At 38.2% G+C, this 14,715-nt stretch overlaps 1 non-coding gene across 1 annotated transcript; it reads left to right on the top strand.

Moving 5' to 3' along the window:
- The first annotated feature begins 13,460 nt into the window (after positions 1 to 13,460).
- Positions 13,461 to 13,567, top strand: LOC138806695 (U6 spliceosomal RNA). The gene has a single exon (XR_011365963.1). It is a non-coding gene; the product is annotated as a U6 spliceosomal RNA (small nuclear RNA).
- The last annotated feature ends 1,148 nt before the right edge of the window (positions 13,568 to 14,715 follow it).

Raw genomic sequence — 14,715 nt, 5'->3', positions numbered from 1 at the left:
GTTAAAATTATTTCTGATTAAAAAATCACAAACTCTGAAGAAATCATTATATATGTATACAAAAAACTATTGAATACATTTTGACATCCAATGCAGGCAATTCACTTGGAAGAATTCCGCGGAATCCATGAATTTTTACAGTAAAATATTGGTGTTGCCGGGCACTGGTGGCTCATGCCTATAATCCTAGCTACAGAGGAGGCTGAGATCTGAGGATCATGGTTCAAGTCCAGCCTGAGAAGGAAAGTCTGTCTTACTCTTATCTCCAATAAACCACTAGAACACTGGAAGTGGAGCTGTGGCTCAATTGGTAGAGCACTCACCTTGAGCTGAAGAGCACAGGGACAGCTCCCAGGCCCAGAGTTCAAGCCCCATGACTGACCAAAAAAAAAAAGATATTGCTCTTATTTGGATTGTGAAAATATTTTGTAGGGACACAAAAGATGGACTTGCATTTTTGAAATTTAAGAAACTTAACCCGACCATTAAGACTTAGGTGAACAATTTGTACAGCCTTCCACATCATAGAGGTAATGATACATACTTATCATTTGGGCAATATCAAATGCAGTTATTTCTATGTTGTTCTTTAGGCCTGGTTTTATATAATGGTTCAAAAGAAGGAGATCAAGCATATCTTTGCTATCTCAATTCACAGCAGCAAGATGTAAGGGGGTCAAGAGGCCTTAACTTTGGGCATTGGTATCTGTATCATAATGAAGTAAGAAAGAAGCCACTCTGCTATTATACCACGTATATGCACTGTCCAAGGGTGTCCAGTCATCTAAAGTTAGTGCATGTGCCGCTTGAGATAACAAATCACTGGCAATGTCTAAGTGTCCACTGTAGGCTTCTCGATGAGGAGGGGTATACTCATCATCATCCCTACTATTAACATGAGTGGCCTTTTGGGAAAGAAGTCTCCACACTGTAATAAGCCGAATATTTTTGGCAGCCTAATGAAGAAATTTGCTTGGATCCTTCTCCACTTTTTTTTCTTGCAATTGATATCATTCCTTACTTTTTTATCTTGTTCTTCATATTCCTCAGAATTGCCTAACCAGAGACTTTCAGTGCCAGTGGGAATGAGGTGTCCATATATTTCCCTAATAGTTCACATTGGTTGAACTGGTCAGAAATATTGGGCGATTTTTCTGCATTTGTTTATTCACCATGATTTATTTTCTCTTTTTCAAATTTTACTATTCAAAATTATTCTAATTGGAGAGTAGGGAATTGATGGAGAGCAGAGGAAAGATTTTCCTCCGTATTCAAATGTACACACTGAAAATGAGGACCAGTGATTTCTTCATGTGCAGCTTACTCTAGGAATGAGAAAATAGGAAATAATGCCTTCTATATAAATGATTTGGGAAATGGCAGAGCAAAAAGTGAAATGCTGCAACCAAAAATATAAAAGCAAAATAAATTAGGATTATTATGGAGTAATCATATTATCTATGAGAATCAAGAAAGGGAGAGACAATGATTGAGACAGATGTGTAATGACCTAGCTTGCCACAAAATCCATTCCTCTGATCAATTAATAGAGCAAACAAAATATTTTTTTTTAAAGATGGGAGTTCCGGGAAGATGGCTGAGGAGAAGCTGAAGGTTAAACAAGCTCTCCCATAGAAATCAGTTTTAGAGTTCCAGTGAACAGTCCTAAGCCAGAGAATCACACCAAGTGTGCATTCATAGGATAGAGAGTTAGGCCAGAGAGAGAAAATACAGGCAAGGAGACAGCTCTGAGCACTTGCCAGCAGCTGCTTCAGCAGCGGCAGCGGTGATGGCGTAGACTACAACTGCCATACCTGAATCACAGAGAGTCCGGGACAAAGGAGCCAGATGTGGCAGGAGAGCAGATTCAACTCAACACCAGCAAGAACCGACAAGAAGACCAATTCATCAAGCAGTTCGCAGACCAGGGACGACCAGGAACCAAGACTCGGCATGAGTAGAAGCCTAACATCCCCACCCCTTCTCAGGGAGCAGAGGAGGGAAGAGCACCCCTCCCCCCCCCCAGTACCAGAGATCACCATCTTGGATACTGACAAAGCTCACCAGAGCTGCTAGCTCCGACTCACGCCTTGGAATAAATCTAGAGTCATCTAGCAGATCACAAGAGCCTAAACATACCTGCCAGACTCAGCTCCACCCAGGAAAAAGTCACCCAGCTCGGGCGACAGCCCCAGGAGTGGCTTTCTCAACCGGGTAATCAAAGCCAGAGGCTGCGCATCCCTTTAGCAGGTTCGACAATCAATTGAAATTCAATAAACAGAAACCCTGAGAGTTGCTCCAGGCTGGGCTCTGTGAGTTTCTCACAAAGCAGCCCCCAAGAAAAGCCACTGTTTGCTGAAAGGCCTCAACTCTACCCTGAACCTAGCCTCATCACAGCATCTCCAAACTCGAGGAAAAAGCCATTTCCCGCTTTTGTGATACTCAAAGCACATCTCCCTCCCATTGGACTAACCTGGGAGGAGGATCGCAAAATATTGGGGAAAGCAAAGCATTTTTCTGCCTGTTCAAGAAATTGAATTAAGTAACCAACCAAGCCACAGGAACACAAGCAGACCAGAGACTCCAACAAGAGGCTGGTTACAGACTCAAGGGAGATACAGGATTTTTCCCACCCTTCCAAAAAAATCAAAGAACTTTTTATTTTGTACCTTTTATTAAAAATTTTTTTTCTTTCTGATGGAGGCTTTCATGCATGTGTTTCTAACGCATTTATAAGATTATTTCTTTGTTGCATTGTATGTCCCTCCCCCACAGTGTAACCCCCGCTTTCACTATATTTGATGTCAGTATAACATGTGGAGGAGATGGGGACAAACAAGTCATTTAAGGATTCAGGTGGACCTGTTGCAACAATGAGAAGTACAAAATGTCATGTCAAAACCAGCTTTACAATGTCGGTGTGGGGGGGGAGGGGGGTAGAATTGGGTGGGGGGAGGGGGGAGGCTGGGAAGGGAGGTGAAGGGTAAACAAAGGAGGAGGCTGCAATGCTTGGTAAGAAATGTATGCATTATCCTGCCCATGTAATTGTAGCCCCTCTGTACAGTATGTTCTCAAATAAAATAAAATAATATTAAAAAAAATTTTTTTCTAAAATTTTTTTAAAGTTTAATTTTTACCTTTTTTGGAAAAAATTGTTTTCTAGTAATTTTTTTTCCTGTTAGAATTTTATTTTAGGGGTATAAGTGTGTGTGTTTTTTTCTTTCTTTTTTGTTTTGTTTTGCTTTTTGTCTAGCTCTACTGAACTTCTGATTTTTTTCTTACCATCTTATCCTTTTCTCCTGTTCTTCTCTTTCGTTCTTCTTTATGTGACTTAATTGCTGTTCTGCACATCCTCAGATAAACCCATAGTCGATTATTAGACCTTATTTCCCATTGTGTACACACTTAATCCACAAATTTATTACTCAAATTAAAAACTCTTAGACTTAAATTTCTTAATAGCAGTACTACCTCTTTATACCTACATAATATTTTAAGTATTTTTATTTTTAAGTTTTTCACATCTCCTTTATATCCCTCCCCTTCTCTCATTATATTCATGATCTTCTCTGGATAGTTTGTTTTTCAAACTGAATAATATTTTTTTAATTTTTTACCTTTCTATTTTTTTCTGGTCTCTTTTTGTTTCCTTTCTCTTTCTTCTTTTTTTTCTCTCTCTCTACTTTCATCCTATCCAACCTATTTCCTGCTTTGAGATTAGAACTTAGTTAACACTCCCTGTGCCTTCCCACATCACTCTATTCCTATTTTTTACCCACATCTCTTCCTAAACCTAATAATTTCTGGTTCACCAAATTCTTATATGGGGTTCATAGCACATTAATATACAGTTGTTTGATCTTGAATAGATGTTTCTTTTGAACTAGATTGTATCTGCAGACTATTGACTGTGCAAATACAGACTTTGCTTGATTCTTGCCTTAAGGTAGTGTTCTAGCACAAAACTAGTGTTACTTTCATCCCAAATGGGCTGAATACACCGGAAAAACACAAGAAAAATGGAAAGTCCGGTATCTCAACCTGTACTCATGGTAATTAGGGGACAGAACAGATATGAATAAAACAGAGGAAAGTTCCAAAATAGCTCTACAAACACGGATGGCAAACTTGATATATGAAAACATTGAAAACATACAAAGGACTCTGTATGAGTGTGATAGGGAGAGAAAGGAGGCAATCCAAAAGTTTTTACAGGAATATCATGAGCATGAGGAAGCTACTCAAAAACTGATACAGGATTTGCGTGAGCAGCTTGAGAATACCCAAAGAGAAAGGCAGGAATGGTGTGAGCAGGCTGAGAGCACTCAAAGAGAACTATAGGAATGGCATAAACGTGAGGAAGCTAAGCAAAGAGTAATACAGGAATTGAGAGCGCAGGATGAGAAAACACAAAGATCACTAAAGGCATTCATGGAATCCATTAACAAAGAGCTGAAGGAAGTCAGGAAGACCACCAATGGAATGCAGAATGGAACCCAACAGAAGGAATGGGAGTCCAAGGAAACCATAACAAATCAACTAAATGATTTGAGAATAAACACTGCACACCAAATTAAGGAAGTAAAAAAGTTCATACAAGATCTAAAACAAAGATTTAACAAAGAATTTGAAGCCATCAAAGCTGATCAACCAGAAGGAAAAGAAATAAAAAACAAAGTAGAAAGTCTCGACAGCAGGTTAGACCATGCAGAAGATCGAATCTCGGGGATTGAAGACAGCCTAGACATTATAGAGAAAGAACATACAACCATCCAAGACAAGTTCAAGAAATAGGAGAGATCTATCCAACACTTGGAAAACTACATTAGAAGGCCTAATCTAAGGATAATGAGTGTAGAGGAGTACCTAGAAACAGAAGTTAATGATCTAGAAAATTTGTTTAACAGGATCCTATCAGAGAACTTCCCAAACATGCAAAAACATAGGCCTATTGAAATCAAGAAGCTTTTAGAACTCCAAATAGACCAGACCAGAATAGGACATCCCACCCTCACATTATAATCCACACAGGATCAACCCAGACCAAGGAATAGATCCTTAAAGCTGTCAAGGAGAAAAGATTAATCACGTATAAAGGGAAACCAAGTAGAATCACCTCAGATTTCTCAGCAGAGAAAATCGAAGCAAGAAGAGGCTGGAATGATGTATGCAATGCACTACAAACAAACAAATATCAACCAAGAATACTGTACCCAGCTATACTCTCCTTCAAAACTGAAGGCCAAACAAAAATCTTCCATAGCAAAGAAAAATTGAAACAATACATCTCCACTAAACCAGCCCTACAAAAGATTCTTAAAGATGTCCTACACATAGAAAACCAAAAAGACCACAATAAAGGCCAAGAAACAGCACCCAAACTGAGAATCCAAGAACCATAGGAAGAACCCAGTATCCTCAGCCCCCAAGAAGGTGGATAATATGGCAGGAACTCCCAAATACCTCTCAGTACTATCTCTTAACATTAAAGGAATTAACTCTCCAATTAAGGGACATATACTGTCTAGTTGGATTAAAAAACACGATCGTTCTTTCAGCTGCCTTCAGGAGTCACATCTTGCCCATAAAAACAAACACATTTTCAATGTTAAAGGCTGGAACAAAATCTACCAAGCAAACGGCCCACATAAAGAGGCGGGAGTTGCAATCCTAATTTCAGAAAAAATAGACTTCAAATTAAAATTTGTGAGAAGAGATAAAGAAGATCGCTACATAGTGATTAAGGGATCTCTCCCTCAGGAGGATATTACAATTCTAAATATCTATTCGCAAAACAACAGAGCATCCAAATTTATCCAAGAACACTACTTTCCCTCAAATCCCACATAGATCCAAAGACATTAATTGTTGGGGATTTTAACACACCATTCTCCCCACTAGATCGATCAACTCGGCCAAAACTCAACAGAGAAACCGCAGATCCAAACAACTGCATAGATCAATTAGATTTAACAGACATCTACCAAATATATCACCCAATAGCATCAGAATACACGTTTTTATCAGCAGCACAAGGAACATTTTCTAAAATAGAACATATTTAAGGCCACAAAGCAAACTTGTCCAAATTCAGAAACACTGAAGTTATACCTTGCATTCCTCAGACCACAAGGGAATAAAATTAGAGCTCCACACCAAAAGCCACCAAACAAATTCCGGTAACACCTGGAGGGTGAAGAATACACTGCTGAATCTCGAGTGGCTCAAGGAAGAGATTAGAAAGGAAATTCAAATGTTCATGCTATTCAACCAAAATGAGCACACAAATTACCAGCTCTTCTGGGACTCAGCAAAGGCAGTACTCAGACGCAAGTTTATAGCTCTGAATTCCTACATCAACAAATTGGAGAGATCTGAAACCAACAATTTAATGAGATATATGAACCTCCTTGAAAAAGAGCAGCAAGATAAACCCCAATCCAGTAGATGGAAAGAAATAGTTAAAATTAAATCAGAATTAAATGAATTAGAATCCAAAAAAAGCTATAGAAACAATCAACAAAACAAAGAGTTGGTTCTTCGAAAAAATTAACAAAATTGACAGACCCTTAGCAAATCTTATCAGAAAAAGAAGAGAACCCACCCAAATAAGTAAAATCAGAGATGAGAATGGAAACATCACCACGGAAACAACCAAGATTCAGAACATTATAAGGGAATACTTCTCAAAACTTTATGCTAATAATTTTGAGAACTTGGCAGAAATGGACCTTTTCCTAGCAAGTATTGACATGCCAAAACTAAACCAAGATGAGTTAAACCATCTTAACAGGCCCTTATCAAGCACTGAAATAGAAACAACAATAAGAGATCTCCCAGGTAAGAAGAGTCCAGGACCAGATGGTTTTACAGCGGAATTCTACAAGTCCTTCAAAGCAGAGAACACACCAAATACTCACCAACTCTTCAAAGAAATTGAAAGAGAAAGCTAACTACTGAACACATTCTATGAAGCCATCATAACCCTCATCCCAAAATCAGGTAGGGACTCATCAAAGAAAGAGAACTATAGATCCATTTCTTTGATGAACATTGATGGAAATCTTCTCAACAAAATTTTGGCCAATCAACTTCAACAATTCATCCCAAAAATCATATACCACGATCAAACAGGATTCATTTCAGGGATGCAAAGCTGGTTTAATATACGCAAATCAATTAATATTATTCACCACATGAATAGGAGCAAGGATATGAACCACACTGTTATCTCAATAGATGCAGAAAAAGCATTCAACATGATCCAACACCCCTTTATGATGAAGGTTTTGGAAAAATTAGGAATCCATGGAACATTCCTCAATACAATAAAGGCTGTATATGGCAAACCTACAGCCAGCATTATACTTAATGTTGAAAAACTAAAGCCATTTCCTCTTAACTCAGGAACAAGAAAAGGATTTCCACTCTCTCCACTTCTCTTCAATCTAATACTAAAATGCCTAGGTACAGCAATAAGACAAGATGCAGAAATAAAGGGGATCCAAATACGGAAAGAAGAAATAAAACTCTCCTTCTTTGCAGATGACATGATCTTGTATTTAAAGAATCCCATAGAATCCTCTCCCAAATTACTCAAGCTGATTCAAAACTTTGGCAAAGTAGCAGGGTATAAAATTAACCCCCCAAAATCAGTGGCTTTTCTGTATGCCAACAATGAGAAAAGTGTCGCTGAAATTAGGAAAGCAACTCCATTTGTAATAGCCACACACAAAATAAAATACCTAGGAATTAACTTAACTAAAGAAGTGAAGGACCTCTATGATGAAAACTTTAAAATCTTTAAAAAGGAAATCAAAACAGAACTTAGAAAATGGCAAAACTTCCCATGCTCCTGGATTGGAAAGATTAACATCGTGAAAATGGCAATACTTCCCAAGGCCTTCTACAAATTCAACACGATACCTATAAAAATTCCAACCTCATTCTTCAAGGAAATAGAAGAGTCAATACAAAAATTCATATGGAACAATAAAAGACCCTGAACAGCAAAAACAATCCTCAACGGAAAGAACACTGCTGGAAGAATATCAATACCAAAATTAAAACTCTACTATAAAGCCATAGTAATCAAAACACCTTGGTACTGGCACAAGAACAGACCTCAGGAACAATGGAATAGAATTGAAAACCTAGAAATGAACCTACAGACCTATAGCCATCTAATCTTCAATAAGGGTGCTAAAATAATAGAATGGAAGAAAGACAGCCTCTTCAGTCAATGGTGCTGGCAAAATTGGTTAACTACTTGTAGAAAAACCAAAGCTAGATCCTTATATTTCACCCTGGGCCAGAATCAACTCCAAATGGATCAAAGACCTCGAAGTCAAAGGCAGATACTCTGAAAACATTACAGGATGGAATAGGAGAAACCCTAGGTCTCCTTGGCTCAGGAAGAAATTTTCTGAATAGAGACCCGGAAACACAACAAACCAAAGGAAGGTTGGACAAATGGTATTGCATGAAGTTGCAGAGTTCTGCATGGCAAAGAACATTGCTTCCAAGTTCAATAGAAAGCCCACGGATTGGGAGAAAATCTTCACTAGCCATACAACAGACAAGGGTTTCATATCTAAAATATACTTGGAACTCACAAAATTAAATTCCCCAACAACAAATCCTCAAAGAAACAACTGCCCAATAAATAAGTGGGCTAAAGACTTAAAGAGAAACTTCTCTGAAGAAGAAAGAAGGATGGCCAATAGACACATGAAGAAATGCTCAACATCCCTAGCCATAAATGAAATGCAAATCAAAACAACATTGAGATACCACCTCACCTCAGTTAGAATAGCAAAAATAAAGAACTCTAACAACAACAGATGCTGGAGGGTGTGGACAGAAGAAAACCTTACTTCATTGTTGGTGGGAGTGTAAACTTGTTCAATCACTTTGGAAAGTAGTATGGAGGTTCCTCAAAAGACTCCACATAGAGCTCCGCTATGACCAAGCAATCCCACATTTGGGCATTTACCCAAATGTTTACAAACAAGACCACACTAAAGCTACCAGCACAACTATATTTATTGCAGCATTATTTACTATAGCTAAGGTATGGAACCAACCCAGATGCCCCTCAGTAGATGAATGGATCAAGAAAATGTGGTATATATACACAATGGAATTCTATGCCTCCATCAGAAAGAATGACATTGCCACATTTGTTAGGAAATGGAAAAACTTGGAAAAAATTATATTAAGTGAAGTAAGCCAAGCCCAAAGAAACATAGGTCCTATGCTTTCCCTTATTTGCAATAGTTAGTATATGTATGAGTCAAGCAGAAAAGGTAGGATAAAGTGATGTTAGGAAATTAAACCCTAACATATGTATTTAAATTTTTTTTTCTTTCATGCATTTGTTTCTAACGCATTTATAAGATTATTTCTTTGTTGCTTTGTATGAACCATCACCACAGTATAACCCTTGCTTTCACTGTATTTCATTTCGGTATAATTTGTGGAGGGGAAGGGGAAAACAAGTCGTTTAAATAGGGATACAGTTGGACCCTTTGTAACAATGAGAAATACAAGTTCCCATGTCGAAAACGAACTTTACAACTTTGGTGGGGGGGAGGGGGGAGGATTTGATGGGGGGGCAGGAGGAGGCTTAGAAGGAATTGGAAGAGGAAACAAAGGAAGTGGCTACAATGCTTGATAAGAAATGTACTCATTATCTTGCCCATGTAATTGTAACCCCTCTGTACAGTTTTTTCACAATTAAAAAATTAATAAAAGGTACCAAAATAGTACTTTGCTTTTTTGGGGTGCGATGGGAAGATTCTGTATCTCCCTTGTGTCCATAACCAGTCTTTTTTTGGAGTCTCTGGTCTGCTTGTTGTGTTTTATTTTCCTGTAACTTGGTTGTTTTCTTAAGTCAGTTTCTTTGAGTAGGCAGAAAAATGCTTTGCTTTATCCAGGATATTGTCATCCTCCTCCCAGGCTAGTTCAATGGGAGGGATATATGCTTCGAGTATCCCAAAAGAGGGTGATGGCTGTTTCTTCTAATTTGGAGATGCTGTGATGGTGCTAGATTCTGGGTAGGGTTGAGGCCTTTCAGCAAGCAGTAGCTTTGCTCTGAGGGGCTAGCTTCTGAGGCAGTCACAGAGCCCAGCCAGGAGCCATTCTCAGGGTTTACTGTTACTGAATTTCAATTGATTGTCTAGGCTGTTGTAGGGAGCGGCAGCTTCTGGCTCTGTTTACCCAGTGAAGAAAGGTGCTCCTGTGGCTGGTGTAGGCCCGGGCTGGGTGAATTTTCCCTGGGTGGAGCTGAGCCTGGCAGTTCAGATTAGATTCGTGTGACCTGATAAATGACTTTTTGTTTTCATTCAAGGACTGAGTTTGAGCTAGCTGCACAGCCAGGCCTTTGCCAGTGTCAAAGAGGGAGATCTCTGGTAGTGGGCAGGGAGGGGTTGCCTTCTCATCTCTGCTCCCTGAGAAGGAGTGAGGAAGTCAGGCTTCTACTCACATAGGAGTCTGGTTCCTGGGTCATCTCTGGCCTGCGGTCTGAAGGATGAAGATGTCTGCTCTTTGTCAGTTCTTGCTGGTGTTGAGTAGAATCCTCTTGCCTGCTGTGTCTGGTGCCTTTGTCCTAGACTCTCTGTGTTGCAGGTATGGTGGCTATAGCCACCACCGGCCCCGCCACAGTCACAACCATGGCTGCTGGCAATTTGCTCAGATTTGTCTCCTTGCCTGGATTTTCCCTATCTGGCCTAACTCTCTGTACTGTGGTGGCACACTTGGTGTGATTATCTGGCTTAGGACTCTTAACTGGAGCACTAAAACTGCTTCCTATGTGAGAGCTTGTTTAGCTTCCAGCTTCTCCTCTGCTATCTTCCCGGAACCCTAAATTTAAATTTTAAATGACAAATTCCTTTCAAATCCTTTCACTCAGGCACAGGTATGGATAGATAAGTGATGTGGGCAGAATCAGAATTATTCAGAAGGTTGTAAATGGATGTTTACCGAATTTTCTCTAGGCTGGGCCATAGAATACATACTGTCCTAATTAGTAAAAGTTAGGCTTCCGAGGTTTTCTGCATATAAATACTCCATCTCCATCAAAATTTTGACTACCAAGGTATTAGTCCCTGGTCACTTTTTTTTTTGTCGGTCATGCGGGCTGAACACTGGGCCCTGGCACTGTCCCTCACCTTTTGAACTCAAGGCTAGTGCTCTACCACTTGAGCCATTGTGCAACTTCTGGCTCTTTTCTGCTTATGTGGTCCTAAGGAATCGAGCCCAGGGCCGCATGCATGCAAGGCAAGCACTCTACCACTCAGCCCACCTTCCAGCCCCTCCATCAGCATTTTATTAGAGGATTATTCAAGATTAGCTGTATGTTGATTGATAGTGACTGATCATGATAGAAAGTTGAGGGAAAACCATCTACACTTCAGTGAGGTTCTGATTTGTGCTTCACAAACTGTTATGAAAGCTCTACATGAGAAATCTAGCACCTGCATTTCTAAAAAGTCCTTGGTTGTTACATTTTCTGATATTGTCTCAATTCAAGTAGTTTTCCTTGGAGTTCAATACTATTCAATGATGCTGTATTAGCTCCTTGTTACAATTTGCAGACGTCTTTTTGATGAAATTTGTGCTTTTCAAAATTGCTCTCCAAATTCCATCCACAAACTGCATACAAAATTTATCTGAAAAAATTTGTATCTGTTTATAGTGCATACACTTTAATTTTCATTACAAACATAGAATGTAGTAAAAATTCTCATAGTAATTATACTGCACTAGCATGTGGGCAGATTCTAATGTAAATAATATACTGTGTTCATGTGCAGTTTTTGAATATCCAAAGTAACAAGCCTGTGGTCTAAAACAAATACCTTACTTATATTGAGTGACAAATACAATTTCATATAAGCACAGAAGTTTTTCTTGTATCTTTTTAACATATATTTTTATTATAAATACTGTACAGAGGGGTTACAGTTAAATAAGTAAAGTAATGAGTACATTTCTTATTGATCATTGTTACCCCCTCCTTTGTTTTTCCCCTACCATCCCTTCCCTTCACACCTCTCCACCTCCCCCTTTCACCCATCCTCTGGTAGAGTGTCTTGTATATTTCATTGTTACATAGGTCAACCAGTATCCTTATATCTTAAATGAAGAAATTCTGGCTTAATTTATGCTGATTCTATTTGTGTAGACATATCTAACATCACTGGTCATGTCCAAGAGCACATAAATGAAATGCCATCATTTTTTTTGTCAGTTGGTATAATTGTGTTCTACATATTTAGTGACAGGATACAAATTATTCTCAAACTTTAAAACATTAAAAATACTTTCTTTTCTCCTTATTTTATTGGCCAGGAAATCAGCAAGACCTTAGTCAGCATTTCTCACATAGGAATTTTCACGTGGGTTAGTTAAATGCATATGTAGAGTCCAGTTTTCTGAGGACTCACTCATCTGCCAAGGAATTCATGGTGGTTGTTGGAAAAAGAGCTCAAGTAAGGATGCCATTTAAATCCTTATAACATTACTCTTTTCCAGGGTATTCTCCTGCCACTTTGGTTGTTGAGAGTGTCTACATGAGTAAGCATTCCCTGAGGAGAAGGGAGACACCATATGACTTATACTTACTGAGGTTTCCAAGTGACTTGCTATCACTTGTACTGCATTTTGTAAGTCAAATCTCACTAAAAATACGTTTTAAGAGATAAGAGGAGTGATAAATGAACTCTTAGGGACAAGTACATCTTCAACATATATTGTTCCAAGTATTCCGTTTAAGTCATATTCAACAACTGGTGAAACTTGTGTTGGCTGAAATTATGTGTCTTTCTCCATATGTGCATGTATACATGTCTATATTTATGTGTGTGAATAGTAACATACATGTGTACATTATGGCTTATATCATCATTTATTCCTTGCTAACAAATAAAGTAAGGAATCCCTAAAGTTTTAATAGAAACTGTGTAGTTAAAATCTTAACTCTTCACTCTGCCTCTTTACACAAAGACTTTGCAACTTCTCATTAATAAAGTTTCCATAAACTCTGAAATGTACATACTTAGTACTTAATGTCTGCTACCATAAATCTTAAATACTTTACAGAAAAGTTGTATACCTGCCAAACAGTCCTATTTTTGGCATATATAAGCACAATCCCAAAATTAAGCATATTTAAACATCAAAACTTTTAATAAAACTTAACAGTTGCTGCAATGTTCATTTTGACAGGTGCTTTGCATAGAATAATTGAATTCTTCCTCCTACACATCTCTTGAACTACAAATATCTGGAATTATTTTGTTTTTGGCATGTCTATCTTGGTTTTATTCTTAAATGTGTGCTTATATAAGAAATACATGATTCTAAAATTTCACAACTATTCTTTTGAACTTGCTTTTTGTTGAATTGTCTAGTTTAATAAAATCAATAAAATTTTACTTTATGTATAAAAATGTTCTGTGCTCAATTTAGCATCACACACACTAACATTGGATTGATACATAGAAGATTAGCATGCACCCTGTACATGGATGACATGCAAATTCTTGGAGCGTTCCATATTTTAACAACAACAGATGCTGAAAGGTATGTGGCCACAAAGGAACCATACTGCATTCTTGGTAGGAGTGTAAACTTGTTCAACTACTTTGGAAAGCAGTATGGAGGTTCATCAGAAGACTCCACATAAAACTCCCCTATGACACATTAATCCCACTTTTGGTGATTTACCCAAATGATCATAAACAAGACCACACTAAAACTACCAACACAACGATGGTTATTGCAACATTATTTACGATAGCTAAGATATGGAACCAACCCAGGTGCCCCAATTAGATGAATGGATCAAGAAAATATGGTATATATACACAATGGAATTCTATGCCTCCATCAGAAAGAATGACATCGCCCAATTTGTTAGGAAATGGAAAAAAAAATATTGAGTGAAGTAAGCCAAGTCCAAAGAAACATAGGTCCGATGATTCCCCTTATTTTCAATGACGAATGTATGTCTGGATAAGCAGAAAAGTTCAAAAGATATGTGCATATAACCAGATAAGATGATGTTAAAGAAATTGAACCTCAAGATAGGGTCACAAGTGGTTTTTTGTTTTTTGCTATTGTTTCTAAGTACTTATAATTTGCAATGTCATTTATTTTGTTTCTTTGTATGTTTCTCCCCACGCTATAACCCCTCTTTTCTCTGTATTTTAAGTTGGAGCACTTACATCTTGTATGTATGCTTCTCTAATTTGGGGAGGGGAAGGGGAAAAATGCTCAAATAGGGATACAGGTTGACCCATTGTAACAATGGGTGCACAAGACTCTATGTTGAAAAATGAACTTTGCAATTTAGGCAGAGGAAGGAAGCGAGAGGGGAGTGTACTTGTGGAGGTGGGAGGGAAGGGATGGTAGGGGAAATATAAAGGAGGAGGTAAAAATGCTTGTTAGGAAATGTACTAGTTTCCTCGTTCATGTAAATGTGACCCCTCTGCACCGTATTATTACAATAAAAAACATTTAAAAATGTTCTGAGATGGAAGAGTTTATTTCCTCTATTTTACCCATATAATATCATTAACAAAGAAAGTAATGCAGAACACTGATATGAAGGTAATTTGAATAAATGTGCATGTGTGTGTGAATGTGTGTGTATGTGTGACAGAGAGAGATAGAGTGGCAGCGCGCAAGCAAACACGCATATGCATGCGA

The sequence above is a fragment of the Dipodomys merriami genome, unplaced genomic scaffold, assembly GCF_024711535.1.
Source record: "Dipodomys merriami isolate MVZ:Mamm:240054 unplaced genomic scaffold, mDipMer1.0.p SCAF_405, whole genome shotgun sequence".
In the NCBI taxonomy this organism is placed as follows: Eukaryota; Metazoa; Chordata; class Mammalia; order Rodentia; family Heteromyidae; genus Dipodomys; species Dipodomys merriami.
The sequence above is the reverse complement of the archived record's forward strand: the minus strand, read 5'-3'. Positions and strand labels throughout refer to the sequence as shown.